Source organism: Pan troglodytes, chromosome 1 (assembly GCF_028858775.2).
Source record: "Pan troglodytes isolate AG18354 chromosome 1, NHGRI_mPanTro3-v2.0_pri, whole genome shotgun sequence".
Lineage (NCBI taxonomy): Eukaryota > Metazoa > Chordata > Mammalia > Primates > Hominidae > Pan > Pan troglodytes.
Window position 1 is genome coordinate 49,625,331 of NC_072398.2, and position 21,887 is coordinate 49,647,217.

Genomic DNA, 21,887 nt, shown 5'->3' on the forward strand with positions numbered 1-21,887 from the left:
CTACTGTTATCTAAGATTATGTAACTGGGCACAAAATTAAGTTTTCTAGTGTTGAGACAAAATTGGGAAAAACATTTCCTACTAGAATAAGCATGAATTTATACATTTATAGAGGCATGCATTTTTGGAGTGTATTATAAACAGGATTTTACTGTGTGAAAATGCCCTCATACCATATATTTATAACAAATGAAATGACTCATTTGTAACTAACAGGATCAATTTAACACATTCATGTGCAAATGTCCCTGAAAGAATTCTTCTAAGTTAAACATCTGCAATATTATTTGTACTAATAATATGCTGAGCAAACCTTATCTTCAAATACTACAAAACAGTAAGCTCTAGTTCATCTCAGGCCAAAACATGAGAGAAATTCTGAATCCACTTATTCAGAATAAATAGTTTTTTATGAAGGGTAGCAGTGATTTCTATTTTGACATACACTAAATTCTCTTTGTCCACCCCTTATGTATCTTCCATATTCACATTTGCAAAGTTGGGCCAAGATGGACAAAGGCAACCCATTTTGACTGACCCCATTTTCACCCCATTGGCATTTCCACTTTCTCACTTAGGTTGCCAAAAATATTTAGTCCTTGGAAGGAGGTTATAATTAGATTTGATTTTCCCTCTTATCTCAAGATACAATCAGTGTTAATCTTATTATTCCTCTTATCCCAAATTATTTCAATCTTTACATGAAGCCCAAGATTCCCAGATCATATCTTTGGCCTAGATTCTCCCCGATAAGGTTCTATACTCTCCCTAATCTGTCTCAATCTTAAACCCTTTGACTTTCTGAGCTGGTGTGTTTTTTTTGTTTTTGTTTTGTTTTGTTTTTTCTTTGAGGCGGAGTCTTGCTCTGTCACCCAGGCTGGAGTGCAATGGCATGATCTCGGCTCACTGCAGTCTCTTCCTCCTGGATTCAAGTGATTCTCCTGCTTCAGCCTCCTGAGTAGCTGGGACTACAGGCACGTACCATCATGCCCAGTTAACTTTTGTATTTTTAGTACAGACAGGGTTTCACTATGTTGGCCAGGCTGGTCTCAAACTTCCAGCCTCAAGTGATCTGCCCGCCTCAGCCTCCCAAAGTGCTGGGATTACAGGCATGAGGTACCACGCCCAGCCATCTCTGAACCCTTTTATTGTTCCTGTGAAAGACATGACTTTTCATGAGTAAAATCCCTATATCCTCACCCTCTTCTGTGAAAGTATCCTTACCTTCTCATACTAAAGCCTGATTGCTCCTTGAGGACACTGCTATGGCAGAAAAATGATGTCTTTCCTCTCTTACCTACCTGTAGGTGAGACTGGGTGGGGAGAGAATTAACGTTCTTCTATGTTGCTGCTTCCAGAAGCTTGTTTCTTTCTCCTCCATAGAATGCCCCAGATGTTCTGAATTTCATCTACTACAGCCACAGCTGCCACCTATGATCGTGCAGGGACACAAAGTTACCTGCAACAATAATTTCCAAACTGAGGGATAAGATTTGGTGCAGAAGTGGAAGAGTTTGACTGAAATATGAACATGACTGTTCCTAGTGGAAAGATACGCTGTATATGGTGTCTATTGGTGGGAAAATGTATGAGTTCTCACCAGATAGGCCCTCATTTCTCTACTAAATAAGAAGCTGAGCATGTGAAGAAATAGAAACAGCCTGACAGGACCTTATTCCTTCACCTACAAAATGTCCTCGTGGTTGTAGTTTATTCTATACTATCCATTTTCTCTAATACACTGAGTAGTTCTCATAAGAAAACAAAAATGTAATATATCTTATTGTTAAATCTTTCATGTTACCATGAGGCTGAGTGAAGGGCATGTGGGATCTCTGTAATACTTTTGCAACATCTTGTAAGGCTAGTGTCATTTCAAAATTAAAAGTTATAATTATCACTTTTTCTGCCCAAATCCATGTTTCACTGCACCTTATTTTCCCACTCTTTTTATAGCCAATCTTCCATAAAGAGTTATGTATTTCCTCTTTATGTTTCTGCTATTCCTTCACTTTAGTCCCACTACTCTACTAAAATTGACTATGTCAATGTCTTGAATGACCACCTCATTGCCAAATTCAATCCATAATCTTCATTCCTTCTCCTAACCTGCCATTCGACTGCATTTGATGCAACTGACCATGCCACCCTAAAATCTCGCCTACCTGAACAGCAGAAGTAGAGGAGCACATCATAGCTCCTGGATGGCAGAGGTAGAAGACACCTTTCTGCCCTCAACATAAGAGGTAGAGGAGTATATCACAGCAAAGGACATTCGTGATAGAGGATCACCTCTTTTTCTTCAACCTCTTTTTTACTTATTTTGACTAAACATTGGAGTGCCCAGAGCTCAGTCCTCTGCCTCTGTCTATACTAACTATGTAATCTCACCCATTTCTGTGATTTAAACAAATATTTATAGGCTGCTGACTTCCAAGTTCGTATGTCCACCCTCACGTTCTCCCCTCCACTGCTGACTCTTGTTTTATCGCCCTACTCCACATCTCTACCTGCATGTGTCAAACAGACATCTCAAAGTAGACTTGTTCAGAGCACAGCTCTTGATTCCTCTGTTCCCTTCCTGCCTCACACTAGCTCTTTCCTCTGTATTCCTCTTCTCAGGAAATGGCATTACCATTTACTGAGTTGGTCAACTCTCAAATCTAAAAAACATTCCCTAATGCAGATTTTTGTCTAACAAACCATATCATTCCATTAGGAAATTCTGTTGGGTCTGTCTTCTAAATATATTCAGTATCCTTCCACTTCTCCAACCGTGGCCTAAGCCACCATCATCTGTCATCCAGACTATTGCAATAACCTGCTAACCAGTGTTCCTGCTCTCCTCCTTACTCCCAGGCTTTTCTACTACAGCATTCAGAATGATCTTTTAAAAACATAAATCAGATCACACCAATCTTATGTTCCAAAATCCTCTGCTGAATTCTCATCTCATTCAGAATACAATCCAAAATCTTTGTCATAGACTAAAAAATACTGACATAAAAGACCTCTTTGGTTAATTCCCTACCATCCTTCTTGCTTACCCTTGCTGCCTCATTTTGCTGTTTCTGAAGTGTACTGAATACTGCCTTTCCCCAGTGCCCTTGTACTTACTGTTCCCTCTGCATGAAATGTTCCCCTTTCCCTTCTATCCCTGGTATCTCATTGTTTGTTTTCCTATTTCTTTAGTTCTTTGCTCAAATAGAGCCTTATCTGAGGTGGTTGGACCTCTCTAACTGCTCTCTCTATAAAAGAATACCCTCCCAATCTGGAACCCACTCTATTTTTCTATTTGCTTTATTTTTTTCAGACCGCTGATTATAACCTGATATTCTATATTTGTGTATATATATATATAGTTTGTTTATTGTCTTCATTTCCTTTTAGAAAGCTCAGTGGGGATTTTATTTCATTCACTTTATTAAACCTAATGCTTAAGATTGTGCTTAGCATATATTAGTTGCTCAGTAAGTATTTTTGGATAACTGACTGACTGACTGAAGAAATCAATGGACCTTATGGCCCAACTGTACCTTGAAAAGGTTAACTCTAACCTACCTACCTCTTCGTCTTCTCTCCTCTCCCCATATTTAACATGTTATGAACATCCAAATGCTATGCCAAGCATTGGTAATACAAAGGTAAAACACCTAATCAAATGAATACAACGTGTTGTTAATTCTAACAATTCAACACAGTATTTGGGAAGCTCAGAAAAAAACAACTCATTCAGCCAGAAACAATGATTCAAAAAACAAGTATTTGGAAGACAAAGAGCTGTTAATGAAGATGACTATTGCCTGCAGAGAAAAGAGAATATAAAATGGGGTACAGTAAGGCAGTCTATCTGCTTGTTATGGTTTATAGGATCTCATGATGTTTATAATATTTGGGAAAATAAAATAAAATCAATGTTGAAATCCAAGAAGCCAAATATAGTTTGGTCTCTGGCCAATTTATGTATTTTTCTTCTCCCGCTTATCTTCATCATCCTTCTGCCTTCTATTTGTAGAGACTACTTTTCAAGGGACCTGATTTGGGAAAATTAATTTTCAGAGTCAGAAAATTTCAAAGTCATTTAGAGTAAAGCCCTAGGAGACGTGTATATTTAGGATTCCCTTTACTCATTGCTTTCAATATTGGTTATATGCTGAAAACAAAGTGTTCTATAAATAGTTTAGGGAGCTCCCCTGAAATTTTGTTAATACTTAGTGTAACAGATTTGGAACTCAATAATATTGAGTGCAGTGTGACAGTATTATGAAATTTGGAACAAAGTTTTATTCCTATGTTTCCTTACGCTACTTAACCCTTCTCCAGTTTGAGCACTTGGCCATTAAACTTTAAATACTTTAGAAAGGGGTTTTATGAAGCAAGTGAAGAAAAACGAACCATGTCTTCCTTTTTTATTGCTGAAAGCAGAGGCCACAAGGGGACACAGGGCCAAAATAACGGATTCAAAAAATGCATATGAAGGACTCAGAGCAGGGCTTCCTGCCTAGAGACAAATGTCACTTTTCCCAGATGGGTGTGGGAAGCTCCTTAGAAGAGAAACCAGGAGAGCTTTAAGTCTGCTGGTTTATGTAAAGGGGTCCTGTGTACTACTCTCCACCTTGGTTGTGAGTCCTAGGGATTAGAGAGAAATGCAGACATCTTTGACAGTTTTTCAGAGCCAATAGTAGCAGAAACCTGTGCCCCTGCAGCCTGCTACAAGAGACAGAACAAGGTCGGTCATACATACGCTCATGGGTGACTTACAAGTCAACAGCATTTTAATTCCACATAATTTTCATGCCTAGTGTCATCTAGGAGCAAGAAAACGATGCCCATGTCCAAAGGAGGGGCACCAAAATCATGAGGGAAAAACCCCATGGGGCCATGGGGTTAGGCCTGCAAGACAGCACAACTCAGACCTACACGGCCCAGGAGGGAGCAGAGGAGATGAAGCTGCCATAGTAGATACCAGCATAACAATCCTGACACCAAGGACCAGATTAGATCTCCCCCTCCCAAAGTTTTGATCCCATGTGAAAGACCCAGGATTGAAATAAAAAAAAAAACAGGGGCAAATGAGGTTTTAAATTAGAAGCAAATTCAGTGACAGAAAAAGAAAGGAAGATTTACTTCTCACACTTCTGGGTTAGTGGGCTGAGAATTGCACTTGCCATATTTATTATTAGATACATGCTCATTGCCATAAGCAACTTTCTAACATCTTATAAGATATGTCTATTTGTTATAAATCAAAATGTACCATGATTTCTTTGGGATCAACACAAAGGATAGTTGGAGTTTCCTCAACTTGCGTGATATGATTTATTATCTTTTTAAATCTGAATTTTAATGTTCTTAGTGGTATCTGAGAAATGGTAAATATTCTTGACAGAGGAACAGGCAAGAGTGGACACAGGAATGCAAAAGGCCTCTGAATGTTTTGCTTTTAAATGAATTTTAGGCATTTGCTTTGAATAGAAATGATATTGGATCTGCTGAGAAGATAATTCTCAAATTGACATCATTTAAAAAATTTAAAAAGTTACCACAGCTAAGCTCCTAGTTAAAAATACCAGTTGTTGAAGCTTGGAAGCATTTGTCAGGTTTTAAGAAAAGAATAATTGAATACTTGAAGGGCTTTATAGCACAGACTTCAGCATATTATTAGTACTAATAATGCTCCATTTGAACATTGATCTCAGAGAAACCATCTACTTGGCAAACAAATCAGCAACTCCCATTACCAGAGCAGTTGTGATGAATGTCAGTCCCTGATGAGGCAGACTAATTTCCCATGAACACGTCATTAAAGCTGGCTCTATACGCAGTGTACGATGTCTCAGCAATCAAAGATGCTGTGGAGTTCCAAACATCTAACAGCAGCAGCTGAAATACAATTTACTTCTTACTAAAGGAAAAGTAATCACCCAGGCACAAAATCTAGTCTGTGGAAAAAGAAAACGAGTAGGATGGAGCCACTGGAGAGTCTCAGAGTTGCTTTGCTTTTCAAGTATTTCTCAGGACTCAGCTGTTATGATGTGCAGCTTGAGGTGATTTGTGACAGACTATTGAGGAGATTTGGAAGGTGTCCTCTAGGTAATTATGCAAAAAAGTGTGGAAATGTAAAAAACAGTCAAATGATTTCTATATGCTTCTAGTGTATTCTCATATATTGCCTTAATTTACAATAGCATCTACTTCACAGTATGCAACATATTAACTGGCTGAAATCTCTGGTCCCTGTGATTGGGACAAGAGAGACAGCCACATGAAAATCGGAAAAAACGCAAGGCTAGCATGCTGCTAATTCAAGAGAAAGTTACCTGGGAATACTTTATCAGAGAGGCTCATTGAGATCTATTACCATTTCCAAAGCTGCACCAAGAAAATCCACACTGTGCCTTATTGCTACCTTTTGCATTTCCTCATGCAGAGAATAAAATTTGTTGCTGTGATTCAATGCACTTATCACTCTTTCATTAAAAAACAAAAGGATTTCAAAGTAAGTCATATGCTTGAATTCTAGTAACTGTTATGGAATGACATGGAATAAAATTACAGGAAAATAAGGTACTTTCATGTACTAAATACCTAACATGAGTCCCATCCTTTGCTAAATATTTGTATGCATTAATTCATTAAGCATCTGAAGTAGATATATCTTTTGCTTAGATGTAAGGAAAATGGATTTTAAAATGTTTCTGGTCACATGGCTAAAGAATAACAGTATTGAGTCTTAAAGCAGGTCTTTGGACTCCAAAGTCCTTGTTAATACTGCTATGCCATGATCTTCCTTTTTTAGAAGAGCAGGGAGTAGTAAATATCATGCTTGCTTTAACGGTGGAGCCACTAAGGTTAGGGAATGTAAGTACCTTAGGCTGCAGCATTAGATGAGCCCAGTAGGAGGTCAGGCAGATGTTCAACTCCCGGGAACCCTACTGCCAGCATCTTCTCCCTGGTTGACATCTGTTGCCCAGATTGTTCAGGGGAACTCACATTATCCTTTGAAGGGGCCTCAGACATTGCCAGCTGAACAAAGAATGTAAAGCAAATTCATTAAGCATTTAAACACAAAACTAATGATGGAATAAGATACCATGTCTTTCTTTAAAACAAACTATGCCTAAGTAACCTGTGCAAGTACTTCCAGCAGGTAAAGAAACATGCACATAAGGAAGAACCAGTGGCCGTAACTGAAGACAAATTTAGGCTTTCAAAAATCTTTCCCCAGTGAAAACTACTGGGCAATATAATTACCATAGCTTTTGTGGCCTATTTTACTATATCTGGAAAACTAGAACAAAGATAGAAAGCCAATGAAGGAGAGAAAGTGATACTTTATAGAATGGAGAAATGCTAGTGGTATAGTACACCAAGAATTAAAGCTTAGGAAAAGTTTACTTTCAAAATTGTATATATAGTCTTAAGAAATAAAAACACCACATTCACATACAACAGATTCTAATTAGAAACATCAAGATAACAAAGAAGCTGGTAAATTTCTCCAAGATTATGGGAATGGGCTAGAAGATAAAAGATGAATTTCAAGTGGTCAAGAAGTTAGTAATATATATTACATAATTCACTGAATATCTATCATATTTTAATTTCTAGGCCAGACCCTAGAAATAAACAAAAGCCTCCAGCAACACAGTAAGTTCCTGATCCTTGGTTTGTAAGTGCAGTGCCATCTGTGGTGCCAGATATTTGAATAAAGTGGATAAAATTTCTTTACCTTGTAAGGCATATTGTGTAGATACAAAAAACTATAATATAATGCAATAAACACAAGGAGAGAAAAAGAATGCTTTAGCACAGGGATTCTCTACTTTAGCTTTATTTTATTTATTGTTTTTGATATGAAGTTTCACTCTTGTTGCCCAGACTGGAGTGCAATAGTATGATCTTGGCTCACTGCAACATCCACCTCCCAGGTTCAAGGGATTCTCCTGCCTCAGCTTCCTGAGTAGCTGGAATTACAGGTGCCTGCCACCATGCCTGGCTATTTTTTTTTTTTTTTTTGTATTTTTAGTAGAGACGGGGTTTCACCATTTTGTTCAGCTGGTCTTGAACTCCTGACCTCAGTTGATCCACCAGCCTTGGCCTCTCAAAGTGCTGAGATTACAGGTGTGAGCCACCGCGCCCCGCCTACCTTAGCTTTATCGACCATTTAAGCTGAACAATTCTTTACTGTGGGGGGCTGTCTTGTGCATTGTAGGATGTTTAGAAGCACCTCTGGCCTCTGCCCACTAGATACCAGTAGCGCCTCTTCTCCCCACCCCCAAGTTTTGACAATCAAAAATGTCTCCAGATATTGCCAGTGTCATAAAGGATGGATGCACAATTGCTTCAGCTGTGTGAACAAGGGGCATCTAATGCAGCCCAAAGATGGTGGTGGTGGGGGGTGTAGTGCAGGGGAGTAGAAGAGGAGTGGGAGGCTGAGGGAAGGTTTTGGAAATAATACCTAAACACAGTCTTTGAGAATGAGTAGGTAGTAGCCAGCCAAAGGCAAGACATGCCATCAGCATTCATAAAGACAAAAGGAAGAGAAAACCATGACTCCCCAGTTTGGAAATTCAATTCGCTCTATGTCATTGAACATTTATTGGGTGCCTACCATATGCCAGGTGCTGAGAATGCAAAACTTCAAAGGAGCTCACAGTCCAGTTCAGCAACTCTCAATCTCATCTCCCCACAGTTACGTATTATGTGATATTGTGATCATTTGTGGGATTTGTCTTACATAATTTGTTACTAATATTTGTCTTTTAAGAAGAGTTAGGGGGTGGTTTGCTATTATCAATAATTAATCCCTAAAATGAAATCATTTTCATTCACTGGCATTCTAACACTTGTTTTGAGTGATAGATAAAGCGGTAACAATAATAGAAGACTGACTTGTAGGGCAAACCTGCAGTTCATCCTGCTTACCTTGCAGCTCAGAAATAGTTGTCCAAGTGATTCTTATGCATTTTGGTGAATGAAAGCCTAAGATCTGTTAAACTAGAGAAGAGAGAAGTAAATGAAATTGAGTGTGATAAATGCACTCATAGATTTTTGACATTTTTTTCTTGAGTTTTTAATCTCTTCTTTGGGCCTCCTTAGCATCATCTTTCCTAGTGTGCCTTCTTTCTTTTCAGCTATTTTCTATGTCAATTTCATTTAGTGTCTTCTGTTGTTCTGGTCAATGGAAAACTTTCAACATATGTTTTTTGAGAGCCTACTGTGTGGTGGCCACTATTTTAGACAATTTTTGGTTTTCTCAGATATGCATATATTTAATAACGTATATTGGTAGCTTTCAGTAATTCGGGAGTGAGATGAAGACTATAAAAAATTATATGGGCTTTATTTTGTTTGGTTATTGCCTTTGCCCTCTCTTACATTCCCTTGAATGAACATGGTGCCATGATCAAAATCATCGAGGAGGAAAGGACTGGTGGTGAGGGACATATGCCTTATGCTTCTAGTATATTCAAAACAACAACAACAACAACAACAACAGAGAAAGAAGAGGTTTAGAATCTTAACTGTTCAAAATATTCTTACTGAACAATTATCCTATACATTGGTATAGGTAACACAGTTACCTATACATTGGTAACTGTGATTCTCTTTGGCATGTCTAGACTTTCCTCCCAAGCCCCAAAGCCCTCTATATAACCCCTTGGATATCCCACAGGCACCACACACTCAGCACATGTTAAGGTAAATGTGTTTGTTTATTCCCCCAACTTTCTGTCTCCTCTTGTAGTTTCTACATCAGTAAAAGTCACAACTCTCCATCTAGTAACTCAAGACAAAGATCTGTTCATTCTAGATTCCATTCTCCATTGGCACTAATTGTAGTGAGTCACTAGGCACTGGGTTTTCTTCTTCGACAGATTTTCTATCATTACAACCTCTTTTTCTCATTGACTGATTTTGTTGATTCCAAACTACCTTTCTTCTTCCAGTCTTCCATGCTGTTTTTAAACAGTGAGATAAAGCTACATCCTTGCTTAAAATCTTAAAATTCCCCAAATATCTCCCACAACTATAGAATAAATTTATCCTTTTTATTCAAGTCATCACTCAAGTTCTCTTATATTTTATCATTCATATTCATTTATCTTCCTTCAAGCTCTAGACCACAAACTTGGCCCAAATCATGATCATATCTTTCTGGGCAAATGAAAAGTCTTGCTATTGTTCTTTCTGTGGTCATTCTTGCCTTCTCATAATTCATTTTCCACATAGTATCCAGTAAAATCACTTCAAAATATCACTCCTCTGTACAACCCAGATAGCATCTCTGTGAACTAAGGACAAAATGCAATCTTTAACATGCCCATGAGACCCTGCGTGGGTGAGCCCCTCCTCGCTATTCACTCTGACCTCAGTTTGCTCTCAACCATGCTCAGTGTGCTCCCACCACAATGGCCTCTTTCAGGTCTGTGAATGTGCCTGGTTCCTTCTTTCCCCAGGGTCTTCCCACACTCTGTTTTTCTTGCCTAAAATACTCTTCCCTCCACATTTTCCCTAGCTAAGTCTTACTTATCTTTTGAGTACCTTCTTACTGAATAACATGGTTTTTCAAAAATGCCAGGCTATTTATGTCACCCTTCCTTGCTATTTTTATTTTCTTAGTATAAAATAGTCTTTCTCCTATCCAACATTGCCTTACCCTGTCGTAAAGCACTCAGTTCATGAGACGTTTTCTCATCTAGGAACACATTCTGAAAACCTCAGGCTGATTTGCATAGCTCTCTTCCATGTTCCTGTGGATTGTGATCTAACTTTGTCCACCTCATTTCAGTTAAAGTCTTCTGAGTGGATTTTTTTCAGTATTGAATTTCTCCTTACTAAGGAAAATATTAACCAGCCATATTGATTCAGTAAATAGTTCAGTAAGAATGCAGTGCTGAGTTTCTTGGGAATTGAATTTTAAAATTCCAGGCCAACCTGAAGTCAGAACATTCCTTTTATCGCTCAACTTTAGTAATTTTCCCCAGTGACCCACAGCACAACAAGTCCTAATAATCACTTGCTTAATTGAACTTATGTCCCTTTGGAGTAAAATTAATTTGGATGAATCTGAGTTTTGCTAGATTTAAGTATTCCTTTCGAGATCTGGAGAAAAGTTATAGGAGAAAGGGTTGGGGGGAACCTTTGTTTTGCTTATGTTTATAATTGTTCTTATTGCAAAAATGTTTGCTGGGCCAACTGGAAGCAGCAGTGTTCAGAGGCTCCATAATAAGCATGTGAATCCTTCACCAAGGTGTCCAGGTTCTCTCATCAAAATTGACTAGAAGGCTAGCGTGACCCATGGAGAGAAGGAAGAGCAGTGAGGTGTGGTGGCCCACCTGAGAGCCACATGGGAAAGGGGATCCCCCTCCCCACAGCCAAGGGAGGCCATGAGTAAGCGTGATATCCATCCAGGGAAACTGTGCTTTTTCCATGGAACTGTGCAACTGATGGGTTGGAAGATCCCACTTGTAAACGCATGCCACCAGGGCCTAGTGTCCCAACCCTGGAATGCACAGATGCTTACAGCCTCTCAGCTGGAATCTGCCTAAGCCTTACTGAACTCCCGGGGGGAGGGGTGGCGAGCACCAGCTGGAGCTGCCTGCTGTCTAAGCAGTTTGAACTCCTTGGGGGAGGGGCAGCAGTCAGCACTGGGACTTGCAACTGCCTAACACACTAAGCTTCCTGGGCAGGGGAAGGGCGGCACCCATTTTTATAGCTCCAGGCCGTGCTTTTCCCCTGCTGAAGCCAGGGGGGCTGGATGGCTTGGTCCCAAGATTTGTCCTCACAGCCCAACACACTGGCTGTTGCAGTCTGCAGCATCACTTCAGGCCTAACATGAACCCATTCTTCCTCAGTGGGTGGAGTTTCCCTGCAGGATCTCCAGTAACTACAGCCAGAGCTCAGGGACAGAATTCGGATCCCCCTGGGCCTGAGCCCCTAGTGGGAGGGGTGGTTGCAGTCTCTGTGGATCAGCAGATTAGCCTCTCCCCCTGGTAGTTCTGAGGAATCTGGGCAGCCCAGATGAGTGGGTTTCTCCCCAGCGAAACACACCCTCTCCAGCAAGGGACAAAGTGCTTTGTTAAACAGGTCCTGCTCCCCATGCCACCCAACTGGGTGAGACCCTCCATTTGTCAGACACCCTATACAGGAGTGATCCTACTGGCATCAGGTTGGTGCATCTTGAGATCAGAGGTCCCAGAAGAAAGAGCGGGCACCCATCTTTGCTGCTCTCCAGCCTCCTTCAGTGACAACTTCAGGCATGGGAGAAAATCAGATAATTAGGGTCTGAAGTGAACCCCCAGCAAACTGCAGCAGCCCTACAGAAGGGGGACGTGACTATCGAAAGAAAAGCAGAAAATGACAACAATGGTATCAACAGCAGCAACAACAACAAAAAGGTGCCTACAAAAACCCCGTCCAAGGGCCAGCAGCCTCAAAGGCTGAAACTAGACACACTCACAAAGATAAGAAAGAATCAATGAAAAAATGCTGAAAGCCCAAAAGGCCAGAGTGCCTCTTCTCCTCTGATGGTTGCTATGTGTCTCCATCAAGGGTGCAGAACTGGACAAAGGATCAGATGGATTAATTGACAGAAGTAGGCTTTGGAAGATGGGTAATAAAAAACTACAGTGAGCTAAAGGAGCATGTTCTAACCCGGTGTAAAGAAGCTAAGAACCTTGATAAAAAGTTAGAGGAAATGCTAACTAGAATAACCAGTTTAGAGAGAAACATAAATGACCTGATGGAGGTGAAAAACACAGCACAAGAACTTTGTAAAGTATACACAAGTACCAATAGCCAAATCAACCAAGCGTAGGAAAGGGTATCAGAGTTTGAAGACCACCTTACTGAAATAAGACATGCAGACAAGAATAGAGAAAAAAGAATGAAAAGGAATGAACAAAGTCTCCAAGAAATATGGAACTTCATAAAAAAGACGGAACCTACGACTGATTGGAGTACCAGAAGGAGACGGGGAGAATGGAAACAAGCTGGAAAACACAAGAGAACTTTCCCAACCTAGCAAGACAGGCCCACATGCAAATTCAGGAAATACAGAGAACACCATTAAGATACTCCACAAGAAGATCAACCCCAAGACACATGATCATCAGATTCTCCAAGGTCAAAATGTAGGAAAAACTGTTAAAGGCAGCCAGAGAGAAAGGCCAGGTCATCTACAAAGGGAAGCCCTTCAGACTAAGAGTGGACCTCTCAGAAGAAACTCTGCAAGCCAGAAGAGATTGGGGGCCAATATTCAACATTCTTAAAAAAAAAGTTTTCAACCTAGAATTTCATATCCACCCAAACTAAGCTTCATAAGTGAAGGAGAAATAAAATCCTTTCCAGACAGGCAAAAGCTGAGGGATTCCGTTACCACCAGGCCTGCCCTGCAAGAGCTCCTGAAAGAAGCACTAAATATGGAAAGCAAAAACCGGTACCAGCCACTGCAAAAACACACCAAAATATAAAGACCAATGACACTACCAAGAAACTGCATCAACTAGTGAGCAAAATAACCAAATGGCATCATAATGACAGGATCAAATTCACACATAAAATACTAACCTTAAATGTAAATGGGCTAAATGCCTCAATTAAAAGACACAGACTGGCAAATTAGATAAGGAGTAAAAACTCATTGGTGTGCTATATTCAGGAGACCCATCTTACATGCAAAGACACACAGATGGTCAAGATAAAGGGATGGAGGAAAATTTACCAAGAAAATGTAAAGCAAAAAAAAGCAGGGGTTGCAATTCTAGTCTCTGACAAAAGAGACTTTAAACCAACAAAGATCAAAAAAGACAAAGAAGGGCATTATATAATGGTAAAGGGAACAATTCAACCAGAAGAGCTAACTATTCTAAATATATATGTACCCAATACAGGACCACCCAGATTCATAAAACAAGTGCTTAGAGACCTACAAAGAAACTTAGACTCCCACACAATAGCAGTGGAAGACTTTAACACTCCACTGTCAGTATTAGACAGATCAATGAAACAGAAAATTAACAAGGATATTCAGGACTTGAACTCAGCTCTGGATCAAGTGGACCTAGTAGATGTCTACAGAACTCTCTACCCCAAATCAACAGAATATACATTCTTCTCAGTGCCACATGGCACTTATTATAAAATCAACCACATAATTGGAAGTAAAATACTCCTCAGCAAATGCAAAAGAACTGAAATAATAACAAACAGTCTCTCAGACCATAGTGCAATCAAATTAGAACTCAGGATTAAGAAACTCACTCAAAACCACACAATTTCATGAAAATTGAACAACCTGCCCCTGAATAACTCCTGGCTGGGTAAATGATGAAATTAAGGCAGAAATCAAGAAGTTATTTGAAACCAATGAGAACACAGAGACAATGTACCAGAATCTCTGGGACACAGCTAAAGCAATGTTAAGAGGGAAATTTATAGCATTAAATGACCACATCAGAAAACTAGAAAGATCTGAAATCAACACTCTAACATCACAGTTAAAAGAGCTAGAGAGACAAGAGCAAACTAATCCAAAAGCTAGCAGAAGACAAGAAATAACTAAGATCAGAGAAGAATTGAAGGAGATAGAAACACGAAAACCCTCCAAAAAATCAATGAATCCAGGAGCGTTTTTTTTGGAAAAAAATTAACAAAATAGATAGACTACTAGCTAGACTAATAAAGAGGAGAAGAATCAAATAGATACAATAAAAAATGCTAAAGGAGATATTACCACTGACCCCACAGAAATACAAACTACCATCAGAGAATACTATAAACACCTCTACACAAACTAGAAAATCTAGAAGAAATGGATAAATTCCTGGATGCATACACCCTACCAAGACTAAACCAGGAAGAAGTTGAATCCCTGAATAGACCAAATACAAGCTCTGAAATTGAGGCAGTAATTAATAGCCTACCAACCAAAAGAAAGCCCAGGACCAGACAGATTCACAGCTGAATTCTACCAGAAATGCACAGAGGAGCTGGTACCATTACTTCTGAAACTATTCCAAACAATTGAAAAGGAGAATTCCTCTCTAACTCATTTCATGAAGCCAGCGTCATCCTTATACCAAAACCCAGAAGAGACACGACAACAACAATGAAATTTCAGGCCAACATCCCTGATGAACATTGATGTGAAAATCCTCAATAAAATACTGGCAAACTGAATCCAACAGCACATCAAAAAAGTTATCCATCACGATCAAGTCAGTTTCATCCCTGGAATGCAAGGCTGGTTCAACATACACAAATCAGTGAATGTAATCTATCACAAACAGAACCAAAGACAAAAACCACATGATTATCTCAATAGATGCAGAAAAGGGCTTTGATAAAATTCAACATCCCTTCATGTTAAAAACTCTCAATAAACTAAGTATTGATGGAACATATCTCAAAATGATAAGAGCTATTTATGGCAAACCCAAAGCCAATATCATATTATATGGGCAGAAGCTGGAAGCATTTCCTTTGAAAACTGGTACAAGACAAGGATGCCCTCTCTCACCACTCCTATTCAACATAGTATTGAAAGTTCTGGCCAGGGCAATCAGCAAAAGAAAGAAAGAAAGGGTATTCAAATAGTAAGAGAGGAAGTCAAGTTATCTCTGTTTGCAGACGATATGATTTTATATTTAGAAAACCTCATCATCTCAGCCCAAAAACTTCTTGAACTGATAAGCAACTTCAGCAAAGTCTCAGGATACAAAATCAATTTGCAAAAATCACACTAATAATAGGCAAACAGAGAGCCAAATTATGAATGAACTCCCATTCACAATTGCTACAAAGAAAATAAAATACCTAGGAATACAACTAACAATGTATGTGAAGAACCTCTTCAAGGAGAATTACAAACCACTGCTCAAGGAAATAAGAGAGGACACAAACAAATGGAAAAATATTCCATCCTCATTGATAGGAAGAATCAATATCGTGAAAATGGCAATACTGTCCAAAGTAATTTATAGATTCAATGCTATTCCCATCAAACTGCCATTGGCATTCTTCACGGTATTAGAAAAAACTATTTTAAATTTCATATGGAATCAAAGAATACCCCGTATAGCCAAGACAACCATAAGCAAAAAGAACAAAGCTGGAGGCATCATGTTACCTGGCTTCAAACTATACTACAAGGTTACAGTAACCCAAACAGCATGGTACTGGTACCAAAACAGGCATATAAGACCAATGGAGCAGAAGAGAGACCTCAGAAATAACACCATACATCTACAACCATCTACAACATTGACAAACCTGACAGAAATAAGCGATGTGGAAAGGATCTCCTATTCAGTAAATGGTGCTGGGAAAAGTGGCTAGCCATATGCAGAAAACAGAAACTGGACCCCTTCCTTACACCTGATGCAAAAGTTAATGCAAGACGGATTAAAGACTTAAATGTAAAGCCCAAAACCATAAAAACGCCAGAAGAAAACCTAGGCAATACCATTCAGAAAACAGAGATGGGCAAAGACTTCATGACAAAAACGCCAAAAGCAATTGCAACAAAAGTCAAAATTTGCAAATGGGATCTAATTAAACTAAAAGAGCTTCTGCACAGCAAACAAAACTATCATCAGAGTGAACAGACAACCTACAGAATGGGAGAAAATTTTTGCAATCTACCTATCTGGCAAAGGTCTAATATCCATAATTTACAAAGAATTTAAACATATTTACAAGAAAAAAGCAAACAACACCATCAAAAAGTGGGCAAAGGACATGAGCAGACACTCCTTAAAAGAAGACATTTATGCAGCCAACAAACATGAAAAAAAGCTCAACATCACTGATCAGAGAAATGCAAATCAAAACCACAATGAGATACCATTTCACGCCAGTCAGAATGGTGATTATTAAAAAGTCAGGAAACAATAGATGCTGGTGAGGCTGTGGAGAAACAGGAATGCTTTTACACTGTTGGTGGGAATGTAAATTAGTTCACTGTGGAAGACAGTATAGCAATTCCTCAAGGATCTAGAACCAGAAATACCATTTGACCCAGCAATCCCATTACTCCGTATGTGCCCAAAGGAATATACATCAGTCTACTATAAAGACACATGCACACATATGTTTATTGCAGCACTATTTACAATACCAAAGACATAGAACCAACCCAAATGCCCATCAATGATAGACTGGATAAAGAAAATGTGGTACATATACACCATGGAATACTATGCAGCCATACAAAGAAATGAGGTCCTGTCTTTTGCCAGGACATGGATGAAGCTGGCAGCCATCATCCTCAGTAAACTAACACAAGAACAGAAGAACAAATGCTGCATGTTCTCACTCATTAGTGAGAGTTGAACATTGAGATCACATGGACACAGAGAGGGGAACAACACACAGCAGGGCCTGTTGGGGGTTAGGGGGTGAGTGGAGGAAACTTAGAAGACAGGGCAATAGGTACAGCAAACCACCATGGCACACATATCCCTTTGTAACAAACCTGCATGTTCTGCACATGTATTCCATTTTATTTGAAGAAGTAAAGAAAAATAAATTAATTTTAAAAGTGTTTGCTTACCGTTATATTTTAGTACCTTGGGGTCTACCATGAGTTCCTGACAATAAATTTTCATAGAGATGCAGGGCTGGTTTTTCTTTTTGCATATGACAGAGGCCCTAGTAGCTTTATGCAGAAAGAACTACTGGAGACAGCATTTCTCTTAGTGGGTGGTGGGAGTACTTTTAATAAGGACACCCCACTATATGGGTGGTAATTTCGAAATCCCTCACTTAACCTAATTCATTTATTCCCCTTAGTATCTATAGTATTCAAGAGCAGCTATCTGCAAGTGCACCAAAAAATATGTAGACTGGTGAATAATATTCAGGTTTATCCTTAGTTATTACAGACTTTTTTTGCTGGCCAAGGAATGGCAAACATGATTTTCTTCTTTTGAAAGCATCAAGAAAAATCTGTTACATGAGGGAGGATTGAGATGCCCAGGTAATGCATTTCATGCTACTCACCATCTTAGAGTATAGAGGTTTTCTAGAAAGACTGTCTACAAAAATATTATACATGAATTGCTCATACTATGAATGAATAATGTCAATAGTTGCATTATTAATATACTCATGTGCAATACTAATTGCATTTAGAGTGCAAGATCTCAATCTTACACACTCATTATTAACATTATTTTAACCACGTGAAAGTTTCTTTGAGAGATTTTGAAGCAGTTACCATCAGTAAGAAGCAATTATAGCAGACTGATGAAAAGTAGAGGGTTCCTCCTTCCATCTCTTCCTCTCTTTCTCTTTCTCTTTCTTCCTTTTTTTACTCCTTTTGTTCTCTTTGTAGTCTAATAAATTTATTCGTATATATATCTGTTAATTATTCAATGTTCTAAACTTTCTTCAAATATCTTTTCTGTCTCAGGATTTTTGTTTTCTTCCTTAGGAATAGCCACTTTATATACATTAAATCTCCTTTGTATGTTTTTTTTCTACATATATTTGTGGGTACATAGTAGGTGTATATATTTATGGGGGAGTTTGGGATATTTTGATATGGCCTACAATGTATAATAATTACATTAGAGCAAATAATATATTAATCACTCCAAGCATTTGTCGTTTGTTTTGCAAACAATCCAATTATATTTGTTTAGTTATTTTAAAATGCACAATTAAATTGTTGTTGAATATAGTCACTCTGTTGTGCTATCAAATACTAGATGTTATTCTATTCCCCCTCACCCTAACTCCCCCCTCACTACCCTTCCCAGCCTCTGGTAGCCATCATTCTATGCTCTATCTCCATGGGTTCAGTCATTTTAATTTATAGATTCCACAAATAAATGAGAACATGCAAACCTTGTCTTTCTGTGCCTAGTTTATTTTACTTAACATAATGACCTCCAGTTCCATCCATGTTGCTGTGCAAATGACAGGATCACGTTTTTTTAATGGTTGAATAATACTGCATTGTCTATATGTAACATATTTTCTTTATCCATTCATCTGTTGATGGACATGGGTTGCTTCTGAATCTTGGTTATTGTGAATAGTGCTACAAGAAACATGGCCATGCAGATATCTCTTTGATATACTGATTTCTTTTCTTCTAGGTATATATGTAGCAGTGGGGATGGTGGGTCATATGGTAGTTCTATTAATATGTTTGAGGAATCTCTAAACTGTTCTTCATAGTGGTTGTACTAATTTACATTCCCACCAACAATGTACAACATTTCCTTTTCTCCACATCCTCACTGACATTTGTTATTGTCTCTATTTTAGATACAAGCCATTTTAACTGGGATGAGATGACATCTAATTGTAATTTTGATGTGCATTTCTCTGATGATCAATGATGCTGATAAACTTTTCACATATCTGTTTGCCATTTATAGGTCTACTTCTGAGAAATGTCTATTCTGATCTTTTGCCTGTTTTTAAATCTTATTTTTAGATTTTTTTTTCTATAGAGTTGTTTGAGCTTGTTACATATTCTAGTTATTAATCCCTTGTCAGATGGAGAGTCTGCAAATATTTTCTCCCATCCTGTGGGTTGTCTCTTTCCCTTGTTGATGGTTTCATTTGCTGTTCAGAAGCTTTTTAACTAGATGTGATCCCATTTGTTCACATTTGCTTTGGTTTCCTGTGCTTGTGGGGTATTGCTCAAGAAATATTTGCCTACTCCAATGTCCTGGAAAGTTTCTCCAACATTTTCTTTTAGTGGCTTTATAGTTTGAGGTCTTAGATTTAAGTTTTTAATCCATTTCGATTCGATTTTTGTATATGGTGAGAGACGGGTCTACTTTCATTCTTCTGCATATGTATATCCTGTTTTCCCAGCACCCTTTATTGAAGAGACAGTTCTTTTCTTATGTATGTTCTTGGCACCTTTATGAAAAATGAATTCACTTTAGATATATAAATTTGTTTCTGATTGTTTATTCTGTTCCACTGGTTAATGTGTCTCTTTTTATACCAGTGCCATGCTATTTTGTTTACTTTAGCTCTGTAGTAAAATTTGAAGTCAGGTAATGTAATCCCTCCAGTTTTGTTCTTTTTGCTCAGGATGGCTTTGGCTATTCTGGGTCTTTTGTGTTTCCATATAAATTTCAGGATTTTTTTTTCTATTTATGTGAAGAATGTCATGGGTACTTTGATAAGGATTGTGTTGAATCTGTAGATTGTTCTGAGTAATATGGACATTTTAACAATATTGATTCTTCCAATCCATGAAAGTGAAATATCTTTCCATTTTTTGTGTCCTCTTCAGTTTCTTGCATCAATATTTTATTGTTTTTATTGCAGAGATCTTCTGCTTTGGTTAAGTTGATTCCTAGCTATTGCAAATGGGGTTACTTTCTTGATTTCTTTTTCAGATTGTTTGCTGTTCACATAAAGAAATGTTACTGATTTTTATATGTTGATTTTGTAACCAGCAACTTTTCTGAATTTGTTCATCAGTTCTAATAGGTTTTCTGGTGGAGTCTTTAGGTTTTTCCAAATATAAGATCATGTTGACCTCAAACAGGGATAATTTGACTTCTTCCTTTCCAACTTGGATGTCCTTTTTTTTTTTTTTTTTTTTCTTTCACCTGTCTGATTTCTCTAGCTAGGACTTCCAGTACTATGTTGATTAACAGTGGTAAAAGTGGCCTTCTTGTCGTGTTCTAGATCTTAGAGGAAAGGCTTTTAGTTTTTTCCAATTAAGTATGATATTAGCTGTGTGTCTGTTGTATATGGCTTTTATTATATTGAGGTATATTCCTTCTATACTCAGTTTTTTGAGAGGTTTTTTCATGAAGGGATGGCAAATTTTATCAAATGCTTCTTCAGCATCAATTGAAATGATCATATAGCTTTTGTCCTTCATTCTGTTGATATGATGCATCACACTGATTGATTTGCATTATGTTGAATCATCCTTGCATCCCTGGGATAAATCCCACTTGGTTGTGATGAATAATCTTTTAAATGTGTTGTTGAATTCAGTGTGTTATGTTCATTTCTATTTCACTTTTAAAACCTTGTATGTCTTACACGGTTTTGGTAGTATCTTTTCTCCTTTGTGTTGATTCAAATGTGGTCTGCCTTTATGCGATCATTTTATTTTTCTAAAAAAATATGAGAAATAAATATGATCATTTGATTTATCTCTGAGCTCTGAGACCTCATCTTAGCAGAGGTTTCTCTATTCAGCCTCTCTAACTCACTGGTTTATGCAAATGTGGCTTGTTTCTCATAACACATACATTGATCACTTAATGAATTATAACTATAAAATGTAGTTCCCGCTGTCAATTGCCACCTTGAAATTAGTTGGAATTTTTTTTTAAATGTACACTCTATCACACAATGTTTTATGTTACATTGCAATTGCCAGTTTATTTTCTTTTCCCTCAAATTGTTTATAAATTCTTCAAAAGCAGTAACCATAACTTATTTTTCCTTGAATCTCTGGTGCCTAACATAGTGCTTGGAACATTGTAGGTACTCAATAAATAAGAATAACTTCTGTAAGAAGGTAAGGAAATTAAGCAGAAGGGGGTGATTAACAATGCAATAAGGAAGCAGGGAAGGTTTTACAAAGGAGGTGACATCTAAGTTTGGTTTCGAAACATTAGGAATTTTTCAGGACAATAAGGCAGGAAAATTAGTTGCTTAGCCAATACAACATTATAAGCAAACTTGCAATGCATCTTTATTGGATTTGAATGATTCTCTCCATCTCTGAACTAGTCATAGTGTTCTTTTTGACTGAGTCTGGTTTTTGTGCTGATGTCTGGATCCTAAGGTGGAGTGAGTACCATTCCAAATGACATAGGCTAAAAATAAGGAATGAATGTACTCTGTAATATAGAATCAGAAAAGTGGGAATGGATGTTGGG

The 21,887-nt window shown here is 38.1% G+C and overlaps 1 pseudogene; it reads right to left on the reverse strand.

Annotated features, from left to right (window-relative positions):
• Positions 1-1,329: 1,329 nt before the first annotated feature.
• The window catches only part of LOC736780 (elongation factor 1-alpha 1-like), an 86,250-nt pseudogene continuing 65,692 nt past the window's right edge, over positions 1,330-21,887 (reverse strand).